The sequence below is a fragment of the Lolium rigidum genome, chromosome 3 (assembly GCF_022539505.1).
Source record: "Lolium rigidum isolate FL_2022 chromosome 3, APGP_CSIRO_Lrig_0.1, whole genome shotgun sequence".
Classification (NCBI taxonomy): domain Eukaryota; kingdom Viridiplantae; phylum Streptophyta; class Magnoliopsida; order Poales; family Poaceae; genus Lolium; species Lolium rigidum.
Window position 1 is genome coordinate 51,376,775 of NC_061510.1, and position 24,820 is coordinate 51,401,594.

The 24,820-nt window shown below is 44.3% G+C and overlaps 1 pseudogene; it reads right to left on the reverse strand.

The window, feature by feature from the left end:
* Positions 1 to 555: 555 nt before the first annotated feature.
* Positions 556 to 11,669, reverse strand: LOC124694826 (annotated as a pseudogene).
* Between the last annotated feature and the right edge of the window lie 13,151 nt (positions 11,670 to 24,820).

The window sequence follows — 24,820 nt, forward strand, 5'->3', positions numbered from 1 at the left end:
ATTGCCCCAAACAACCCGTTATGTTGCACATGCCGTGTGCAACACTATTTGTCAAATCTGTTATGCATTGGTCGGTTCTGTGATGGATTGGTTGATTCGTCTTAAAAACTGGAAGATGACATAGTTAAAACTTGTGTCATTCCTGACTCGACCCGTTGAATTATCACTACATTTTCAAAGAAACTCCCATCCAGATGCTCCTATTTCGGCCATGTTTGGAACGCACGACTCTCGATCTGTCAATTTCGATTTGGCTGTAAACTAGGCTAATTGACTACACAAAAATAACTAAGGTGACTACAAGGCATTAGTCAGTGAAAAAAAGCAGCAGCCCTACAGCAAGTAAACTAAAAGGTAACACAACTGTGCAAAATAAGGGGGAAAATGTAGTCCACACTGCAAAAGTATAAATTTATTGCTATGCAAGGTGATTGGTTTACAGTTATGTATACCCGCTGCAGGCATGTTCTGGTTTGTTGTCTAGCAACTGACAAAATAGGACTGAACTTGAGGCTAACAAAACAGCAACAGTGTATAACTCCATTTCATTTGTACAAATGGCAATCATGTACAATAAACACAAACATCTAATTCAAGCCTGGAAGTGGCAACATTCCCATCGCATTGCTTACTCTAATGAAAAGGAAAACGGAGTAAAGAGCAATGAGACTAACTCCAAGGGTCCTGTTAGGCCGCATGTCGCCTCATGGCAGCATAACAAGAGCCCAGATCAATCCAGCAACTAGGAAGCTCATCGTGTAAATAAGAGAGCTGTCTTGCGGAAGAGCATAAGAGTTGGGTGCCGTTGACCAAGCTCCAAGCAGCATTGATATTCCCAAGCCAGCAAGTGTGTTGAACATAGGTCCTGCATAACATCCAGACATAGCAATCTGCACACCGTCTCCTCCATTCATTGCCAAGGCAACATTTGACATCAAGTCGCCCATCGAGTTGCCCCATGCTAACACCGTTAACCCAAGAATTGAAGGATTAATCCCAAATATCACTCCAAATGCAACCAACAGTGCAACCAGCTCATTGGCAATGATATAGAACTAAGTGATGCTCATGACAAATCCTCCACATACCCATGGGAACAAATATCTCCTTGGAGGGCGATCAGGACTGGTGAATTTGAAAGCGAGAGCAGCAAGTGCAATCCCGAAGACACCAGATATCACATACGATGCAATGCTAGCCCCCGTGGAAACTCCATCCTGACTGTTCCACAGAAATGCCAAAAGAAGAGGCGCCAAGCCAGCACTTGCAACAACATATTGTTTCGACCAGCGGTCTTGCTCAACTATTGGAATCGTCAATTTTCTTGGAATTGTCAAGGGCAGCTCCAAAAACAAAAACAGCTGGAGAAGTGTCATGCACTAGCCACTTGAACCAAAAGTCCGAACTGATGGAAAGGGCTAGGCAATCTACTTATACACTTCAACACCCCCTCTCACGTGTGACGGGAAGACGAGAAGACAAGTCAACACGTGTAGAGAGACAAAAACTTAGCCTAGAAAAACTATTCTAAAAAAACTCATCGAAAATAAACATATAGTTTCAACTGGATCCAACAACACATAAATAAAAGATCACAAAAGACTAAAAATTGTAATAAAGGATAAAAAAAGATAATACTCTTTTCATTTGTGGACAATCATTTAATAAATTTAACTGAGACACAGAGATGAATAGAGTTAGTCAATTACGTGCTAGCTAGATTGATCAGAGGAGGAGCCGCACCTAAGCCGAGTCAATTACCTAGTCCAGTTATTGAGTGGAGCGTACTAGGAAAAGCATAGTCGTAGAGTACAGTCATAACACCGCACCAGCACTCGAGCGGCGTCGACCGGCAATTCCGTTCCCGCATAGGAGGGATGGAGGCGGCCATGCAGGGCGGGCCTGCAGCGGCAGCAAAGCAGCTGATAGTAGGCGGGGAAAATTGCTGCGCCCCGGGCCATGGTCCCTCTTGCCCGGGGTGTAGCTCCGCCCCTGCTTGTATCCTCCTCGAGAAGTGAACTGTAGACAGAGTCATCCTCCTCTATTCCTTGCGCCAAAATACTTGCGCGCACAGGAATCAATGGTGTGACTAGATCAAACTTGAGCATCCGTGCATGCTTCCTTAGTAACTCATTTGCAGCCACCACAAATGCATAGACCACATAAATCAACACAAACAGCATAGCTCCCCAGAAAGTCACGTTCCCGACGACCAATATAATAGAGAGCGCGACCAGAGTGATGAGGAAGAATCCAACATCCCTCACAAAGCACTTCCAATCAATCTGCACATTCTTCTCTGCGACGGACAACGACACCGCCCCAACAACGACGCAGGTAACAAACACCGCTCCGCCCAGCACGCTGTTGAGCCCCACGTCTCCGGAGCCAGACCCCATGAACGCCGCAATACTGGCGAACACATCAGGAGCACCGTTACCAAATGGGAGCAGCGTGACACCAGCCACAGTGGGCGGGAGCCGCAGCAGCGCCGACATCTTCTCGAGGCTGCAGCAGAAGTAGTCCGCGGCCGTGTTGCCGAGCATGTAGAACAAGGCTACCAGGCACACCGCAAGCACAGCGTAGCCAATCACCCTGAATCTCTCGCACCTGCAGTAGAAGAAGTCTAGGTAGTCCACGAACCCGCCGGAGCTGCACTGCGGGTGGGCCCGGATGAAGTCGCACTGGGAGCTGAAACCCTCGTGGCGCGCGATGCCGGCGCACGAGGCGGAGGGGTTGTCCAGCTGCGGAGGGGTGATCTCCGAAAGGTTCCCGCCGTTGGACGCGGCGGGATCGGCATCGCAGAGGAATCTGCGGTACACCGGGCGCGAATTGGAGCTCCAGGTCCCCGGAGATGGCGGAAAGTCCCCATACGAGCGGATGTACAGGAAGAGGAGGAACGGTAACGGAACGGTAGTTGTTGACTTGGCCGGATTAGGCTTCAACCGGATTGGGCTAAATGTTTCCGATTATATTCTTGGGCTATTCGGCGGTCACCCACATCAAGTGGCCACGATGGGAATGCGGAATCGGGCGATGGGTACAAACCATCGGGTTGGGCCATGGCCCATCAACAGGCAGGGAGCAGTAGGCCTCGGGTTTCTTTGGTTTTTGTCGAGTTTTCTTCTGGTTTTTCTTGGGTTTTGGTTTTCTTTCTGTTTTTGTCTGATTTTTCAATCTTTTTTTCTTTTTTAACAAATTTTAAATTCGAGTAAATTTTAAAGTCAAGTAAATTTTAAATTCGAACAAATTTTAAAGTAGGCAAATTTTAAATTCGAACAAATTTTAAAGTAGGCAAATTTCAAATCTGAGCAAATTTCGAATCTAGGCAATTTTTAAATCTAAGCAAATTTTGAATCTGGGCAAATTTTAAATCCGAGCAAATTTCGAATCTGGTCAAATTTGAAATCTAAGCAATTTTCAAATATGAGAAAATTTCAATTCTGACCAAATTACAAATCTAAAGAAATTTCGAATTTGGACTTTTTTTAAAGAACCGAACTAATGGGCCTGACCCATTAACGGTTTCCCCTTAGCGATGGTTATAAACCATGGGAAATGGCCCGTGTCAACCCGCTGGGCTGTTCACCCGGCCCAAAGTTGAGAGACCAATGGGTCAGATGAGGCGGCTCTTCCTATTTGACGTCCCAGCGTCCGTTACGGGGCAACGACTCAACCACTAGCTCGATCGTCTGGCTCTCTCTTCTATTTTCCTCTTTTTTCTGCGGGATGTTTAAAAACAATTCGGTTTTATCTGTTCGATTTTGATGAAATAAGAAAAAAAATCCAAGATCTAAAGAAGATAATCATAGATTTGAAAGAAAAAAATTAAAAAAAGTTTATATTTTCCCAGAACTCATATGAAAATGATGCTAAAAAATATGGAGAAAAAAGCGAAGGGAACGGACGTGATTGGAGGCTAATATTGGGGAAAACTGGCGATGATTCTGGACGAACGTTGATGCTTAGATATGAGAAGTATCGGGGGCGAGGGTTCTTTGAACATCTAAATGAAATATGATTTTCTTGTTATCACTAAAGCCTAAATTAAGTGTCTCGACAAATGTGTAGTCCATCCTAGCTTTGGTTCAGGGCGTGTTCAGCAACAGCCTAGCTTCTCAAAATCCTGAGATCCGGCTCCATAAGCACAGCTCCAGCGTCTGGATCGGAGCACCAAACGTTCGGTGCAGCTCCGCAGTTTTTAATTGGGCTAGGAGATCGTTATTCTGTTTTGGGCCCATTTATGTAGGAAAAATAGAGCCCACATGAGCAGCACGGTCATGGTCATCTTCCTCCCTGTCGTTCTTCCAAGGCTTCATCGATTCCTCCCATCAATTCCCCTCATGGCTTCATCGATTCCTCCCATCAATTCCCCTCACGGCCTCACCCTGGAGCCATCCACCCCCCTCCACCATCCATAGCCTCTCGGAAACGGCCCCACCCAGAACGAATCGCGAGCTCCCGAAGCAGCACATGCGAAGTATCCCCACGGGATCAAGCCTGGGGCGGAGGAGCTTAGCTGCTGGCGTGGAGACGGTCCGAGCTTCTCTCAGGGCCTAAACTGGGGCCGGCGGCGAGGAGGAAAATGGGGACGGAGGAGGTCAGGGACTCTGCGGCGCGAGGATGAGCAGGAGGGCTCAAGCTCTTTGGTGGCGCGAGGAGCTTGAGTACGGTGCGGTGGCGTCGGAGACGGCGGTGTTGAAGCAGGGGAGGCGCCGGGGATGGAGATTGTGGTGCACTGGTGCCGCTAGGATTCGCATGGTGGGGAACAAATCGCGTCGCCGCTCCCGTGCGCTCTTTGACATGTTTGTCTGGCGAGGAATGAACCGGTATGTTCACTTCGCGGTGGCAAATAATTGTAATTTTACACTGCTCCATGGTTTGCTGCTCCGCGGATTTGCAAAAGGGTCGCTTCACGTTTTGTGTACAAAAATTGGTTAGCTTCGCGGATCTAGCTCTGAGGAGCTGATATGTTCGGCACTGCTCCACATAGAATCTTTGAGAAGCTGGAAGCTGGGCTGTTGCTGAACACGTCCTTACTAGACCATTAAAGCGCGCTTTTAATCTGCCGTGCCCGGAATTGTCAAAAAGAAATACTTCAAAACCTTGTGCAGTACAAACATAATGATCAAAGTTTGAAGCATTTGAGTTACAATGCCATGATATATATATGGTGTAGCATGTTCTTGAAGTCTACTAAGGAAAATGCAAAAGTTAAGTAAAAGCCTTGAAGATAAGAACTACGATGCTTCGTATTACTGTCTTAGTGTCTACACATATGAAGGCTTATCACGTGATCAAAATTTAACTTGTAAAGATAAACTTTTTCTAAGTAGAATAATACTTTCCCTTGGTCAACTTGCGTGTGAAATGAAAGGATATTTTCACTTTATTAACGTGTGCTTCCATTTCAGCATGAACCTTTATATATCAACCTATGCATTGCTAGATGTCAAAAATAAGTGTTGCTTATGCCTGCTCAAGAATTTCCCATCCCTCCCTCTCGGGCTGCTCCCATGGGTGGCTCCGGAGGCGGGACCCTAGAACCCAACCACCTCGTCCTCGTGCTCCCCTGGCGGCTTGGCCACTGCCACCTCTAGCCAAAACCAAGTTCCCTAGGCACCCCACATCTTGCGAAAACACTACCGGTTTCTACCTCTCCAACCGGATTTAATCTGGAGGCAAAGCTGGAGGCTACGATCTTCATCAAGTTGTCTCTGTGCATCGTTATTGTGTGAAATCGCGCGATGAAATCGTGACACAACACTAGTACGCATGTATACCTCAGAACCATCGTCTATTTTGACATTGTTCTTGTCGATCATCGTGAGGAAAAAACTCTCGATGTTGGGAGGTATAACCTAGCATCGGGAGTCGATGGACTTCACCATAAATGTCATCAACTCCATGGTGGTGACATGGTCGTCTAATGTTCTATAACATAACCTAGTTGCGTACACCTCGATAGTGATCTTGGTTTGAAGTTGCACGATTTTTTCTTTTACATAGCTCGTTCCCCAAACATAGTTGACCTATTTCAATTAGATTAAATCCAACGATATCATCCCCTTAAGTGTCTGACCCTGTAGATTCATGATCATTTTTACACGACTAGAGTTACTCCTCCAATGTATCCCACCATGGATTCGAGTCCTCAAGTTAATAACTAGTAGCAGCTCCTAGCAGAGCATCATAAAGTCATCCAAACGAATCTTCACAATTTGTCTTATGTCGCACATCCTTTGCCTCATGATATACATTGTCAAGTTAAGGGAGAGTGTTTGTTATCCTTTTAGTAGCTCGACCTCCCATCTTGATCTCATCATATAGATTCACTCGACTAACTCTTAGTGTGAGTAAATTCTTAACCGAGTTGCACGGTCATTCTTTCTGAATGAGATCATTAAAGAAGTGAGCCTAGCTCACTTGGTTAGGGAAGTGGATGTACAACCCAGCCACTCAGATTCAAGTCTCTAGGGACGCAGACAGTATTCCTTTCAAAAAAAATGAGATCACTTAGAGGGCCCAAAATAGTACTATCTTGCTAAGTGGAGGGAGAATTCCATCTCGGTCAACCACACCACACAATTTGATTCCCGACAAAACCTAAATCTACCTAATTTGTAACTACCCAGTTACAGATTAGCGTTTAATAGAACATAAGTAAGTTAATATATAATTGGGGTCATGCTAGGACCTCCGATCTAGGACATGGCATGTGCATTGGTTGAGACTTGAGGCTAACAATGAAAACTTGCTCGTTGCGTCTCAAAGTGGGTTTGTCTGACTTTGTAAGCTCCTTTACCAAAGATAGTACTATCAGATTGGCATCACTAGCCCCTGACTAGTGGAACCGCGTCATCAGCCGAGCCGTACACAAGTCAAGGATTTGTGTCCTCGTAACATTATCTACGAGGAACCATTAGAAAAAGACTCATACATTGTTTTTCGATAAAGGGTACTTTTATTACTACACCCGGCTTCTGCATAACTGAGATGCACACAGTCGCTCCAAATCCATCAACTGAATACATAAAAATAAAAAATAGACTCAGTACATATAATCATCAAGGAAACTGTATCGCCGTCTAAGTGGTGGAGGTCCAACCCTGAGATTATGCTGCCACCCATGTTGGGTAAAAAAATTCCCTCGCCGTGTCACCAACCATGTAGACACCCCGTAAACAGGTCGCGGTCCTCCACACGATGTAGAGACGACCACGAACAGGGCAAAACGATTCCTCGGTAGATAACTTGCAAAAGAGTTGAATTTTTCTCATTAAAATCCTTCTGATCTCTACATAGCCAGAGCGACCAGATAACATCAAACACTTCGAGCATGATAAGTATTTTAAACCTACGGTCCACCCCATTTTAGCCAATTTCCAAAGGCTTGTGCTTCTATAGACCCCCAAACCTCAAAATAGTGTAAACCCCCAAAATGGGTTTGTGGTATTGTTTAATCTCATGCATCCTACCCCTAGCCCCAAACATGTATCGTTTAATCCAAGGAGTCCTTGTGTCGAGGGTGCTCCCCGGCAATGCCCACCATGAGGGGCTTAGGGTTGACGGAATCCTGCAGGCTAGCACGAGTCATCTGATACCAAACAAACGGGGAGAGAGATTTACCCAGGTTCGGGGCCCTTGATGAGGTAAAACCCTTACTTCATGCTTGTCTGATCTTGATTATCGAGTATATCAGGTTACAATGGGGTAGCCGATAGGCTTTGGTGGTTGTCTCGCCGGGAGGCGAAGATTCTAGGGTTCTCGCTTTAACTTGCGGTGGATCCATGTATTGAAGTTGTGTCTCGGCAGACCCTCTCCTGGACTTTATAAAGCAGGCCAGGTCCCGAGAGTTCTGTCCGGACTCGACTAGGTTACAATGAGATCTATTCTAGTCTTTTCTTGTATAGCGTCTTCTTGCCTTTTTCATCAAGAATCCTTCTTTGGGTAGGTCTCTTTTGCTGGAACTGACGTATATGCCCACCTTGGTTTGTTGGGAAATCTTCATGGACCCCTAGTTGGGCCAGAGGAAGTAGTCTAATGTTGATTACCCGAAGGGTAATGCCCACATCAGTAGCCCCCAAGTGACTGGCTGAAGTAAAGCTTTGAATAGGGACTATAATTGCCTTCATCCGAATGTCCATAGCTGTTGAAAAGACTTGATCCTTCTTCATCACTTTGAAGTCGAAACTGCTTTTTATCGGGTGCGCGTCCAGCGCTCCAAATGGGAGTAGCCCCCGAGTCGAGGGACGGATACATGCAACCGTGTGTAGACTCAAGTTGTTCTACTCGAAGATTCTGATGCTGATGCTTTCTGAATTGCCTTCATCATCCGATATCTTTTTATATATTGGGTCTTCAAAAACTTCCACTGAAGTCGTTTAATATGATACTACGTAAGGGATAGAAGTAACGTGCCCAGTCTTACTCGATAAATCGATGCTAGTTAACTTCCGATGGCAAAACAACGTTACTTTACTCAGGATCAAGTCCTCGGGCTCGATTTTGGATCTTCTGAAACCTTCGGGTTTGTTTTCCTTCGTCTTCAGTAGTTTTTATCGGGTCCGCGTCCAGCGCTCCTGATGGGAGTAGCCCCCGAGTCTAGGGACGGATGCTTGCAACCGTGCGTGGACTCAAGTCAAGCAACTCAATGATCTAGATTTCTTTGGATGCTTTACAAACGAGGAGCCGATATTTTTGATGACATCATCAGTGACGTGGCCTATGCGGCGGCTCGATTGACAGGACATGACCTAATGGTCCACCCTATAACTGTGCGGTTTGTTAGGAAATGACTGATCCTTGCATTGACCGAGGCGTTTCCTTGTCGTGCGTAGTGGGGGTAATGGGCCGTCGGTTTGTCTCCCTCCTTAACATGAGTGCGATTAGATCCTCGCCCACTTCCCCTTGATGTGGATTCAACAGCAACGATCCACAACCATTTTTCATTATAAGAGGGGGGCATTCTAGTTTTAACCTTTTATGCCTGCCGCACTCCTCATCTACTACCTTTGCCTTCACCTTGCCATTGCCTCTGCGTCCAAGAGATTTTTCGCGACTGAAAGTTCAGAGATGGTAAACCTAGAGTGGGGTGAATAGGTTTCTACAGATTTTAATTCTTTCTTTGCAATATTTGGCTTTGCGGAATATAAAGGTGAGCCTAATGCAAACTAGGTGAGACAACCTATATGAGGACACAAGTAACTCGAGCACGAAGGCTCTCACATGCAGTTATATCACAAGTAAGGAGTTCGGTTAGAGATAACCGATAGCACGGGGAGATGAGGGTTTATTCCCGTGTTCCCTTCCTTGGCAAGAAGGTACGTCACGTTTGGAGGGGTGGAAGTCCCACGAAGGATTCCCCAACACCACGAAGGCTCACCCTATTCTTTGGAGCCTATGCCACGAAGGAATAGCTCACTCACTTGTGGTAGACTTTGAGGTAGCCTCGAAACCTTCACAATCTTGTCAGGAGGAAATCCACAGCCCGGATGCTTCCGGACCACTCTTGCCCACCTAGGGTTTCCAAGGAACCCTAGAGAGCAAGTTTCTTGATGAATACAAGGGGGAATAAGATTTGGCTTGGTAGAACGGTAGACCGGGGCCTCCTCTATCTTTTCCCCGGAGGGATTTGAGTTTGGGTGGAGGAGGAGGTAGATCTGAGGCTTTTGGTGTTTCTAACAATGGAGTATGTGAGAGAGATCGAGCTCAAGAACAGCTTATAGTGTGTTGCCTAACCCTTCAGAGATAGGAGAAGGGGTATATATAGTGTCACTTGAAATATGGCCGTTGATGACTTGCCACCTCAGCAACTTCCTCGAGGAACCCGGTCAACCGGGTCTAGGACCGGACGGTCCGGCGCACGGGCCGGTCAGACTGGGCCTGTGACCAGACCGGCCGGTCCAAACCGGAGCTGGGACCGGGGCTTGACCGGAGCTGGGAATCGTCCCACAATACATTGCCTGGTTGTCATCAGGGCAGGGGCCGGTTGGCACCGGGGTGCCCGGTCCACAGCCTGGTCCAACCTGGCGTATGACCGGACCAGGCCGGTCTAGACCGGGCCAGGGACTGGACCCCGACCGAGAGAACTCGCCTGGCTTACTGGACATGCCCCGGTTGGCACCAGTACAGGGGCCGGTCGGCGCCGGGCTGGCCGGTGCCATGGCCGGTCTGACCGGGCCACTGGCCGGCCAGAAGCTGAAGTACCCTTGTTGATTTTCATCGAAGTGGGGGGGTCTCCCTTTACCTTCTTGTTCCATTGATACACCATTATACCTCTTTGACTAATACCTGGGAATAATTTTGTAGACATGTATTAGACCAAATACTCTAGCACGGTGTCATAGTTACCGAAATAATATATAAGGGTAAAATACCCTTACAATCTCCCCCTTTTTGGTATACGATGACAAACCGAGCTAGAGTCACATATAGATGTTATGATAAGCTTTAAACCTTGATTCCATATGAGATATTAAGACAGCTCCCCCATAATGTGTGCACTTGGAGAATTTGCGTTTGAATGCAAAGTGCACCATTTGTGGAATATGAGAAGCTCCCCCAATATCTTTAGGAAACAAGCATGGTATGGACATGTGAATATCAAGATATATAAGCATAACGCATAATCATCCTAACGTAGAGATTAAGCATACAAGTACTTGTCCATACACGAATTATTAAAAGTATCAAATGGTTCTTGGAATGAAAAAAGCAAGCAAATAAGCACAAGCCAAATAAGAAGCAAAAAAAGTATCAAGCATGGCTTGTGCAACCAAGGAACCCGTGATCCTAGACTCTACTCTTTTCTCCCCCTTTGGCATCAGAACACCAAAAAGGCGAAGAAAAGAGTAGGGATGCTAGCGCTCCCATCAATAGAACTTTGTCCCCGCGGGTGGAGAGCTGCCATCACCATCATCATCATCACCCTCGTCATCATCATCATCATACTGTTCATTGTCTTCATCATCATGTTCTCCATATCCAGCAGTATCAGGGTCCTGAGCATATCGAGGAGGAAGACCACCGTGAGCGTACATGGAGAGATCAAAGTTCTGGAGCATCTCATCATCAATGGGAGGCATATCCCAAGTAGGTGCAAACACAGGCTCCATCTCAGGTCCAGGAGGAGGAACAGGGGTGTTTCTGGCAGCCATGAAGTCATTTTGGCTCCTTCTAGTCTCCTGGTTCAAGGCAAGGCTTTGATGAGCAACATCATTGGTATTTTTGCACATCTGCCATAAGCTGGTCAAGAAACGTGAGGCACCACGCTCAGGGCGCCTAGAGCAGCTGGAGCTAACAGGGTCATGCTTTTCCTTGGACCGGCGTTCAGAAGGCATCATGGTCTAGATTTCCGGTCTATCTCCTTATTGAGGCATCTTGAAGGGTTCCATCTTAATCCTTTGATCTTTCTTATTGTAAGGGGTTGGCACAACCTTATCAATGAGCAGCTGAACGTACTGAGCATAATTTGGAGTCATCCTTTCGCGAACAGAACACCTCAGTTCACAGTAGAGGAGATCACAACCATCAATGGTCTTCACATTTTCAGGACGGCAGTAGTACATCAAGTTCAGATGGTAGGCACCGCATTCACTTGAATCTCCTGACTTGCTGATGAGATTCTCACGGAATAGCTTGGCAAGCACAAGATAGGAGTAATACATTCTGGAGATAGTGGGAGGATGATAACCCACAAGTATAGGGGATCGCAACAGTCTTCGAGGGAAGTAAAACCCAAATTTATTGATTCGACACAAGGGGAGGTAAAGAATACTTATAAGCCTTAACAACTGAGTTGTCAATTCAGCTGCACCTGGAAAAGCACTAGTAACAGGGGTGATGTGAAAGCAGACAGTAATATGAGAGCGAGTAGTAACGAGTAACACAGCAGCGAGTAGCAGTAATATGAGAGCAATGGCACCGTGAAAATAGTTGATACTACTTCCAATGTCATGTAGAACAAGTATATGATGATGAGAGATGGACCGGGGTTCCCAGCTATCTACACTAGTGGTAACTCTCCAATAACAAGTGTTGGGTGAACAAATTACAGCTTGGGCAATTGATAGGATTGAAATAGCATTAAGAAAGAACATCAAGATTATTAATCATGTAGGCATGTTTCCCATATATAGTCATACGTGCTCGCAATGAGAAACTTGTACAACATATTTTGTCCTACCGGACCGGTGGCAGCCGGGCCTCTAGGTAATCTCATCGGAAATTAAGGCACTCCTTTTAATAGAGCACCGGAGCAAAGCATTAACACTCCGTGAAAACATGTGATCCTCATATCTAAGCCTTCCCCTCCAGTTGTCCCAATTTCGTCACTTTGGGGCCTTTGGTTCCGGACATAGACATGTGCATACAACTTGTAGATACAATCTAAGCAATAAGTATAGAGCTTAAATCTAAGATCATGCCACTCGGGCCCTAGTGACAAGCATTAAACACAACAAGATTGCAGCAACAATAACTTCACAAACTTTATAGATAGACTAATCATAATGTAACAATCCATCGGATCCCAACAAACACAACACCGATTACATCGGATGAATCTCAATCATGTAAGGCAGCTCATGAGATCATTGTATTGAAGTACATGGGGAGAGAATACCAACTAGCTACAGCTAGAACCCGTAGTCCATGGGGGAACTACTCACGGAGCATGATGGAGGCGGTGGCGTTGATGGAGATGGCTTCCGGGGCACTTCCCGTCCCGGCAGGGTGCCGGAACGAGACTTCGTCCCCCGAATTGGAGTTTCGCGATGGTGGCGGCGCCCCGGAGTCTTTCTGGAGTTTCGTCAATCGGTATCGATGTTTTAGGTCACCAGGGCTTAAATAGGCGAAGAGTCGGAGTCGGAGGGGCCACGGGGCCTCCCCCTCATAGGCCGGCGCGGCCAGGGTGGAGCCCGCGCGGCCCTGTTGTGTGGGGCCCCCAGGGCTCCCCTCTGGTCCCCCTCTGACTTTCTGGAAGGTTCCGGGAAAAATAAGATGTTGGGTCTTCGTTTCGTCGAATTCCGAGAATATTGCCCGAACAGCCTTTTCGGAACCAAAAACAACGAAAAACAGCAACTGGCCCTTCGGCATCTCGTTAATAGGTTAGTTTCGGAAAATGCATAAAAACATTATAAAGTGCAAGCAAAACATGTAAGTATTGTCATAAAACAAGCATGGAACATCAGAAATTATAGGTACGTTGGAGACGTATCAGCATCCCCAAGCTTAGTTCCTGCTCGCCCTCGAGTAGGTAAACGATAAAAAGAGTAATTTCTGTAGTGACATGCTACTTACATAATCTCTATCATACTATTATAAAGCATATGAGATGAATGCAATGACTCAAGGCAATGATCTATAGTTGCTAACAAATAGATAACATATAGCAAAACTTTTCATGAATAGTACTTTCAAGACAAGCATCAAAAGTCTTGCATAAGAGTTAACTCATAAAGCAATAAATTCAAAGTAAAGGCATTGAAGCAACACGAGAGGAAGATTTAAGTTTCAGCAGCTTGCTTTCAACTTTCAACATGCATATCTCATGGATAATTGTCAACACAAAGTAATATGATGAATGCAAATAAGCAAGTATGTAAGAATCAATGCACAGTTGACACAAGTGTTTGCTTCTAAGATGGAAGGAAGTAGGTAAACCGACTCAACATAAAAGTAAAAGAAAGGCCCTTCGCGAGAGGAAGCGAGTATTAAATCATGTGCTAGAGCTTTTCAAGTTTTGAAATCATATAGAGAGCATAAAAGTAAAGTTTTGAGAGGTGTTTGTTGTTGTCAACGAATGGAAATGGGTACTCTAACTACCTTATCAACCAGACTTTCAAGAGCGGCTCCCATGAAGGACGTTATCTCTACCAGCAAGGTAGATCATCCCTCTTCTCTTTTGTTTACACATGTATTTTAGTTTCATTATTTATGGTTGACACTCCTCCCAACCTTTTGCTTTCACAAGCCATGGCTAACCGAATCCTCGGGTGCCTTCCAACATTCACATACCATGAAGGAGTGTCTATTTGCAAAATTAAGTTGCTTACCGATGAATCGAGCAAAACATGTGAAGAGAATTATTAATGAAGGTTGATTAATTGGGGGTCAGGAACCCCGCGCTAGCTCTTTTTGCAAAATTATTGGATAAGCGGATGAAGCCACTAGTCCATTGTGAAAGTCTCGTCAAAAGTAAATGACAAGATCGAAAGATAAAACACCACATACTTCCTCATGAGCTATAAAACATTGACACAAATAAGAGATAATAGCTTTTGAATTGTTTAAAGGTAGCACATGAAGTAGTTGCTTGGAATGGCAGAAAGTACCACATAGTAGGTAGATATGGTGGACACAAATGGCATAGGTTTTGGCTCAAGGTTTTGGATGCACGAGAAGCATTTCCTCTCAGTACAAGGCTTTGGCTAGCAAGGTTGTTTGAAGCAAACACAAGTATGAACCGGTATAGCAAAACTTACATAAGAACATATTGCAAGCATTATAAAACTCTATACTGTCGTCCTTGTTGCTCAAACACTTTTACCAGAAAATATCTAGACCTTAGAGAGACCAATCATGCAAACCAGTTTCAACAAGCTCTACGGTATTTCTCCACTAATAGGTTTAAACTACATGATGCAAGAGCTTAATCATGATCTAATTGAGAGCTCTAAACAATTGCCAAGTATCAAATTATTCAAGACATTATGAAGCACTTTCTGTTTCCAACCAAATATCGATAAATGCAGCAGTTTTCAACTCCGCCATGAACATTAAAATAAAGCTAGGAACACCAGTGTTCATATGAAAAAGTGGAGCGTGTCTCTCTCCCACACAAGGATTGCTAGGATCCGAATTTATTCAAACATAAACAAAAACAAACAGACGCTCCAAGTAAAGCACATATGATGTGACCGAATAAAAATATAGTTTCAATAGAAGAAACCTGATAAGTTGATGAAGAAGGGGATGCCTTGGGCATCCCCAAGCTTAGACGCTTGAGTCTTCTTGAAATATGCAGGGATGAACCACGGGGGCATCCCCAAGCTTAGACTTTTCACTCTTCTTGATCATATATCATCCTCCTCTCTTGACCCTTGAAAACTTCCTTCACACCAAACTTCTCATAAACTTCATTAGAGGGGTTAGTACTCAAAAAACTTGAATCCACCTTGGTCCTGTAGTGACACATTGCAAGAACTCAATAAAACATTAGCTCCAGCTCTCCACGTCTAGAAAGCCTTGCTTAAAGTCCACAAGAGACAATGCAAAAAACAGAGACAGAATCTGTCAAAACAGAACAGCCAGTAAAGACGAATTTTAAACAGGTACTTCCGTTGCTCAAATCAGAAAACTCAAAACTAATGAAAGTTGCATACATATCTGAGGAACACGGACGTAAATTGGCATATTTTTCTGAGTTACCTACAGAGAAAACTGCCCAGATTCGTGACAGATAGAAATCTGTTTCTGCGCAGAAATCCAAATCTAGCATCAACCTTCGATTAGAGGCGTCACTTGGCACAACATTGCAATAAAATAAAGATAAGGAGAGGTTGCTACAGTAGTAACAACTTCCAAGACACAACAAAACAGTAGCAAAATAAAGACATGGGTTATCTCCCAAGAAGTTCTTTCTTTATAGCCATTAAGATGGGCTCAGCAAATTTTAATGATGCTCACATGAAAAATAGAAATTGAAGCAAAGGAGAGCATCAAAAAGCAAGTTCAAAACACATTTAAATCTAACCCACTTCCTATGCATAGGAATCTTGTACACAAATAAATTCATGAAGAACAAAGTGACAAGCATAAGAAGATAAAACAAGAGTAAATTCAAAAATTTCAGCATATAGAGAGGTGTTTTAGTACCATGCAAATTTCTACAACCATATTTTCCTCTCTCATAATAATTTTCAGTAGCTTCATGAACAAACTCAACAATATAACTATCACATAAAGCATGTTTCTCATGATCCATAAACATATAATTTTTATCAAGCTCAAAAATAGCGGGATTAAAACTTTCAAACCCACTTTTATCAATAATATAACAAGATGATCGATCAATCTCAAGAGATATGGGACTCATAGATAAAGTCAAAAACTCTCCAATCCCATTTCCATTAGTAGTACAATTAATATTATCAAGTAACATAGGACCATCATCTAGATCTTTATCATAAACATTTGCTAAGCAAAACTCTTTAGTACCATGCATTTCGACATCAGGCACAAACAAAGCATTATCATAAAATTTATCAAAATAGCATGGATTATCATAGATAACAGTAGCATAATTATTCTCACAAGTTTTACTCATAGGGAATATTTCAAGAGAATCCACAGGAACATAATATTCAACCTCCTTTGGTAAGCATGGAGGACAATCAAATAGTGTAAGAGATAAAGAGTTACTCTCATTAGAAGGTTGGCATGGGTAGCTAATCCATTCTTCCTCCTTTTGTTCATCACTCTCCTCTTCTTTTTCACCCAATGAGCTTTCAGGTTCATCAATTTCCTCCTCTTTTTCATCCAATGAGCTTTCGGGTTCATCAATTTCTTCTTCCACTGGTTCCCGCAAATTGTGAGTGCATTCTTGTGCATTAATGAGTCTCTCTTTATAATCAATGATATAAGGATTATCGGTGTAACTTTCATTGCAAAAATTAAGGATAGAAGAGACATAATCTTTAAGGTCCTTACAAACAACACAAGTTTCATAATTTTTAACCATGAAGGATTCGATCTCGAAGCTCCCATAAATATGACAAATTGTTCTACCTCTTCGAACCCAAGATGAATATAGTTATTCCAATTATAGTTCTTAATTAAAACTTCCTCACTAAAGCCACATTGAAATTTCGGATGTTTAGTGTCTTCTTTAGAGCAACAATTTATATCATGGCGTTTAAGCAAGATTTTAGCAATTGTATTCAATTTTTCTATCATAGCACTCATTACTTTACCAGTTCTTGATTCTCTATAATTATTATAATATTCTATGAGCTCCAAGTAGGTTATGGGTTCTCCCATAACAGCAGTTTTTAATTTTTAGGTTTTTCAAATTTTTATGGATTTTCGGGTATATGAGGAAAGTAAAACAAAACAAAAACAAACTAGACAAAAGTAAACTAAGCAAAATAAAATAAAATAAAACAGAGAGAGAGAGGTAGAGTGTACTCCCCAGGTGAACTTATGAGTAGAGCTATGCCTCCCCGGCAACGGCGCCAGAAAATAGTCTTGATAACCCACAAGTATAGGGGATCGCAACAGGTCTTCGAGGGAAGTAAAACCCAAATTTATTGATTCGACACAAGGGGAGGTAAAGAATACTTATAAGCCTTAACAACCGAGTTGTCAATTCAGCTGCACACTGAAAAGCACTAGTAACAGGGGTGATGTGAAAGCAAGCAGTAATATGAGAGCAGTAGTAACAAGTAATACGACACAGCAGTAGCAGTAATATGAGAGCAATGGCACCAGAAAATAGTTGATACTACTTCCAATGTCATGTAGAACAAGTATATGATGATGAGAGATGGACCGGGGTTCCCAGCTATCTACACTAGTGGTAACTCTCCAATAACAAGTGTTGGGTGAACAAATTACAGCTTGGGCAATTGATAGGATTGAAATAGCATTAAGAAAGAACATCAAGATTATTAATCATGTAGGCATGTTTCCCATATATAGTCATACGTGCTCGCAATGAGAAACTTGTACAACATCTTTTGTCCTACCAGCCTGTGGCAGCCGGGCCTCTAGGGAATCTACTGGAAATTAAGGCACTCCTTTTAATAGAGCACCTGGAGCAAAGCATTAACACTCCGTGAAAACATGTGATCCTCATATCTAAGCCTTCCCCTCGAGTTGTCCCAATTTCTGTCACTTTGGGGCCTTTGGTTCCGGACATAGACATGTGCATACAACTTGTAGATACAATCTAAGCAATAAGTATAGAGCTTAAATCTAAGATCATGCCACTCGGGCCCTAGTGACAAGCATTAAACACAACAAGATTGCAAGCAACAATAACTTCACAAACTTTATAGATAGACTAATCATAATGTAACAATCCATCGGATCCCAACAAACACAACACCGATTACATCGGATGAATCTCAATCATGTAAGGCAGCTCATGAGATCATTGTATTGAAGTACATGGGGGAGAGAATACCAACTAGCTACAGCTAGAACCCGTAGTCCATGGGGGAACTACTCACGGAGCATGATGGAGGCGGTGGCGTTGATGGAGATGGCTTCCGGGGGCACTTCCCCGTCCCGGCAGGGTGCCGGAACAGAGACTTCTGTCCCCCGAATTGGAGTTTCGCGAAGGGTGGAGCCCGCGCGACCCTGTTGTGTGGGGCCCCCAGGGCTCCCCTCTGGTCCCCCTCTGACTTTCTGGAAGGTTCCGGGAAAAATAAGATATTGGGTCTTCGTTTCGTCGAATTTCGAGAATATTGCCCGAACAGCCTTTCTGGAACCAAAAAACAACAGAAAACAGCAACTGGCCCTTCGGCATCTCGTTAATAGGTTAGTTCCGGAAAATGCATAAAAACATTATAAAGTGCAAGCAAAACATGTAAGTATTGTCATAAAACAAGCATGGAACATCAGAAATTATAGGTACGTTGGAGACGTATCAGAGGACCAGCTGTGGGTTCCGGAGGATAGCAGAAGGAAATGTCCCCATGAGTGAACTTGTTCTGAGAGTGAATCTTGAACCCATGAGCACGGCCACCACCAAAACCCATGGCTTCACAGAAGTCAAGATAGTTGCAAGTATACTTTTCTTGTCCTGTCATCCAAGTCATTGTGCGAGCGGAGTCATCATGAAAGAATACAGTGCAGTGAAATTGCCGCACAAGGATTGGACAATAGTACCCACCACTTTTTTCATCACCAGGCTTCAAGCACATGAGATCAAACAGCCCCATCCTTTGCAAGGTATCAACCACAAAGCTATACTTGGTGGCTTGATGCATAGTAAGAACTTCCTTGTTGATGGCCTTGGGCATCACAATAGCACCATTCTTCATGCACTCTTGAGAGTTGTAGTAATCATCCCAAATATGATGCTGGGTGTTGGTCCATAAAAACCGATCTCCATGAGTGTAAGTGCGTTCCTCGAATCGATAGGGGTTATCCTCTCGAAGTATTCTCCAAGCACCAACATGCACTGTGCCAACATTGTACGTTGGCACTCTCTCAATAAGGTCATCATCTTCAGCTGCACGTTTGTCTTTCTTCCTATTGGCAACTGACTTGCTTCGACCCCCAGTTGAGCTACCTGGAACACTGCCCTGAGCTACTTTGCTGGTTACGCGAGAGCTAGTGCGGCACCCTGGAGGCCTAACAGGCCTACCTCTCTTGGGAGCAGGACCACGACTATCATTGCTTGAATTACATGTGAATGAGCAAGTAGAGCAAGGATAGCAATGGGATAAGTGATAGCAATGGGATAAGTGTACATGTCATCAGAAAATAGGGAGGCCAAAGAGTATAGCATATGTTCAAGTGTTTTGATGGAGTTGTGCGAAGAACTGGGCAACCCGGCGTATGGTCCGGTCCAACCGGACGAGAGACCGGACGGGCCGGTCTATCATCCGGTCGACCGGGCTACGCGCCGGACCGGCCGGTTGAACAGCCGGTTGACCAGACCTGGGGGCGGGTTCTGTCAACTTGTTAGGTTTGCCCAGAAATTCAACCACAAAATCATGCAAAAACTCATAAACTTGAACATATACTATAGCATTGTAGAGTGGAACATGTGCATAGTGGTGTGAGACACTCTAATGGCATGAGGACTTACAAACCCTAACCCTAACCCTAATTTTTTCTCAAATTTTCTCAAAGATATGCAATGTGTGAGGAAAAGAGAAGGAGAGGGAATGGAAGACGGAATTTACCCGAAGACATGGTCCTCCTTGCTCAAGGGAACAAAGAGAACACCTAGAGAGGGCTTGAGGGCCAAATCCTCAAGATCTCCAAATATGGCTTGAGAGGGACCAAATCCCTTGGTGGAGATGATTCAAAGGTCCCGATCTATGATTGGGTGAAATTTGAGACGATTCTAGTGGTGGGAAGGCCCTAGGAAGAGGTGGGGATGAAGGAGGAGGCGCCCATGGTGTTTATGGTGGAGGGGGAGTGAGGAAGAAGACCCCCAAGGGGTAACCTCCTCCCAACTTAACAGACGCGCCACTAGAGCACATCCCGGTCGCCCGGGCCAGTGACCGGGTGGCCCGGCAGTGAGGCCGGTCCAACCGGACCAGTGACCGGCCGACCCCAATTTTGCCTCGTTTTGCCCCTAATCTTTGTGCAATTGTGTGTGTATGCTCAGAAGATGACATGTACATATAGATAGATAGATGTATGATGAGATGAGCATAGACATGGGGTAGGAAACACAAGGTTTTCTAGGCATACCCATTGGAGTGAAATCCAAACAAGATATAAATAGCAACAATGGGCATGATTCAAAATATATCAAGAATCATAAATCATTTTGAAATAGTTTTTGCAATAAGATCATTTAGCCTTGTATAGTCGAATCAATTTGCAATTGAGGCTTAATAAGGGGCGGGGGATTACTCCCCTTATGTGAAAGCGCAAATGTCATGAGACCTCGAAGAGACATGCTTGGGTCCATATAATGACATTGGGCCTATTTATGTTGCACACATAGGTATGCATCATACCAAGACATGGTAAGATGACTATCACCATGTGTGCTGCACCTCTAAGCTAGGTAGCAAGATAAATGCAAGAATATAGTGCAAGAATTTATTCAATCTAAGTTTTTAGGATCAAGAATACCAAGTTCTCCTCTCAAGTTTACAAACCGGGCTTCATCCAAAGGCTTAGTGAAAATATCCGCCAATTGGTACGCTGTTCCCACATGAGTGAGATCAATGTCCCCATTGGAGACATGGTCACGTAGGAAGTGATGGCGAATGTCAATATGTTTGGTGCGACAGTGTTGAACCAGGTTATTGGCGATCTTTATTGCACTTTCGTTGTCACATAGAAGAAGCACTGTACCAAGAGACACACCGTAGTCTTTCAAGGTTTGCTTCATCCATAACAACTGAGTGCAACAAGATGCCGCGGATATGTATTCAGCCTCGACGATGGATAGAGCGGTGGAGTTTTGTTTCTTGGATGACCAACTCACCAATAATCGGCCAATAAATTGGCAAGCCCCAGAGGTAGACTTCCGGTCAACCTTATCACCGGCCCAATCGGAATCCGAATAGCCAATGAGTTCAAAGGTTGACCCCCTTTGGATACCACAGCCCGAGAGTGGGAGTAAGAACAAGGTATCTTAGAATTCGTTTGACCGCCATCAAATGGCTCTCCTTAGGAGCAGATTGAAAACGAGCACACATTCCTACACTTATTATGATATTCGGCCTAGAGGCACACAGGTAGAGCAAGTATCCTATCATGGAACGGTATACCTTTATATCCACATCCTTCTCACCATCACATGAGCCAAGTTGCCCCTTTACGGGCATGGGTGTCTTCATTGGGTTTGCATTGGTCATGTCGAACTTCTTGAGCATGTCCTTCACATATTTTTCTTGAGAGATGAAGGTGCCTTGTGCAAGTTGCCTCACTTGAAGCCTAGGAAGAACTTCAACTCACCCATCATGGACATCTCAAATTTCCTAGTCATCAATAGCTCAAAAGCTTTGTTATGATTGGGGTTAGTTCCACCAAATATAATATCATCAACATATATTTGACATATAAATAAGCCACCCCTTTAACCCGTTTGGTGAAAACGGTGGAATCGACCGTTCCCATGCAAAACACATCATGTAGTAAGAAATCCCTGAGGAACTCATACCAAGCACGTGGAGCTTGCTTGAGACCGTAGAGTGCCTTATGGAGTAAGTATACATGGTTAGGTCGGCATGGGTCTTCGAAACCCGGGGGTTGAGCTACATATGCAGTTTCTTTTAGGGGACCATTCAAAAATGAACTTTTCACATCCATTTGATATAATTTGAAATTGTGGAAATATGTGAATGCAAGCAAAAGACGAATAGCCTCAAGACGGGCTATCGGCGCAAAGGTATCCTCAAAATCCATACCTTCTATTTGGGCAAACCCTTTGCGCCACTAACCTTGCTTTATTTCTTATAATAATGCCATTCTCATATTGCTTGTTCTTGAATACCCATTTGGTCCCAATAACATTGATGCGATGATCCTTGGGTCTCTCAACTAGAGACCATACTTCATTACGAGGGAAACACTCCAATTCTTCTTGCATGGCAATTATCCAATCCGGATCAACCAAGGCTTCATGTACCTTGAGTGGCTCAAAACTAGACACAAAAGCATGGTGTTGACAATAAGTGATAAGTAATGCATGTTGTCTACGAGTTACCACTCCTTTTGAGATGCTACCAAGGACTTGATCTATTTTCATGTCACTTGCCCTTGTAGCAGCCTTAATCTTCCGAATGGTTCCTTCATGATCAATGAATTCATCTCTTGCTAGTACTTGATCATGAGGGACCACTTGAGCTTGATCATGAGTTGAGGACGTTTCTTGATCATCATCATGGCCTTCCTCAGTGGGATGAGGACTTTCTTCTTGTTCTTAGGAATGTGACTCATATTGAGTGGAGGATGGTTCTTGAGTTGCACTTGATGGTTCAGCTTGAGTTGAGCTAGGCTCCACTTGGGCTGAGCTTGATACTTCTATTTCATCACTTCGATCATCAGTATGAACTGCAGTGGGCCGGATGTGTCCAATGCCCATAAGCTTGATGGCATTAGAAGGATCATCATCACCTGCAACACATGGAACAACTTGCTCCACTTGGGAGCCATTATCCTCCAAGAACACCACGTCACAAGATACTACAATAGCCCCAGTGGACTTGTTGTAGTATCTATAGGCGTGGGAGTTCTCCGCATATCCAACAAATGTGCCCTCTATAGTTCTAGTTTCAAATTTACCGAGCTTCCCTTTATTGTTATTAACAAGACATTTGCATCCAATGACACGAATGTACATGACATTAGGCTTGTTACCTATGAGAAGCTCGTATGGAGTTTTGTTATGGAGGGGGTGGAGGAAGAGCCGGTTGGAGTAGTGGACGGCCCGTAGAGATGGCTTCTCCCCAAAAGTTGTGGGGTGAGTTGAATTCACTCAACATGGTTCTTGCCATCTCAATGATAGTCTGGTTCTTCCTTTCAACAACACCATTTTGTTGAGGGGTGTATGGCGCCGAAAACTCATGCTTGATGCCCTCATCATCGACAAACTCTTGCATGGTGTAGTTCTTGAACTCGGTGCCATTGTCGGTTCTTATCGCCTTGATCTCGGATTCATACATACGTTGAGCTTTCTTGGCGAAGGTGATGAACTCTCTATGGGTCTCGTCCTTAGACTTGAGGAGAAAGACCCAAGAGTATCTTGAGTAATTATCAACAATGACAAGTCCATACCTGCTCCCACCAAGAGTATCATAATGTGATGGCCCAAAGAGATCCAAATGAAGGAGCTCCAAAGGCCTAGATGTGGTGACGATACTCTTGATAGGATGTTTCTTCTTGAGTTGCTTTTCGGCTACACATGCACTGCAAACACAATCTTTCTCAAAAGAAATGCCGGTTAGTCCCACAATGTGTTCACCCTTTAGGAGTTGTTTAAGATTCCTCATGTTGACATGACCAAGGCGGCGATGCCACAACCAACCTTCGTCATGCTTGGTCGCCATTAGACATGTGGAGGGAGAGGAGCTCTCTTTCGAGAGGTCAACCACGTAAAGGTTGTTCTCCACATATCCAACGAGGACCAATTTGAGATTGTCACTCCTAAAGACTTTCACACAATAATTAGTAAAATATGAATTGTAACCGACATCGGCAAGATGATATATAGAAAGCAAGTTATAGCCAAGGGATTCAACAAGCATGACCGTCTCAAGGCACAAGTCCTTAGAGATTGCCACCTTGCCGTACCCAAGTACCTTTCCCTTTGAGTTGTCACCAAAGGTGATGCTTGACTTCTTGTTGATGTCTTCAATGAATTGATCAAGCACACCTCTTCCTCCGGTCATATGATTGGTGCATCCACTATCAAACACCCATTTTGGACCACTGGAGGAATACCCCTACAAAATCAAGTAGAGGATTTAGGAACCCATCGATTAATGGGTTCCTTTGCAATGGCAACAATATCTTTTGGTACCCAAATTGAGTACTATCTATAAGCATAGCCATTACGAGGGCCAACATAGTTAGCATAAACATCACCATAATAATCAACAAATAAAGCATAGTGATTGTTTGGCCCCGTGCGGTCACCACTAGTGGCTTTGCCCTTTGAGGCTTTGCCATCATTAGTGACCTTCTTGTTCTTATCTTGAGCGGGCTTCTCCTTCTTGTAGTTGTTCTTCTTGTAGGACTTGGGAGTATATCCAAGTCCAAACTTTTGATTGTTTGACCTTTGCTTACTCAAGAGGTCATCCAATTGTAGGGATTCATTGCATAGAAAACAAAAAATTTCCTACCGCGAGAACGCAATCCAAGCCAAGATGCAATCTAGAAGACGGGAGGAACGAGGGGATGATCGAGACTCACCCTTGAAGATTTCCAAAGCCTATAAGAGTAGGCTCTTATTGCTGCGGTAGACGATCACTTGCCGCTTGCAAAGGCGCGTAGAAGATCTTGATCACGGTGCCACGATCGGGCAGCACCTCCGTACTCGGTCACACGTTCGGTGTTGATGAAGACGACGTCCTTCTCCCTGTCTCCGGCGGGCAGCGGAAGTAGTAGCTCCTCC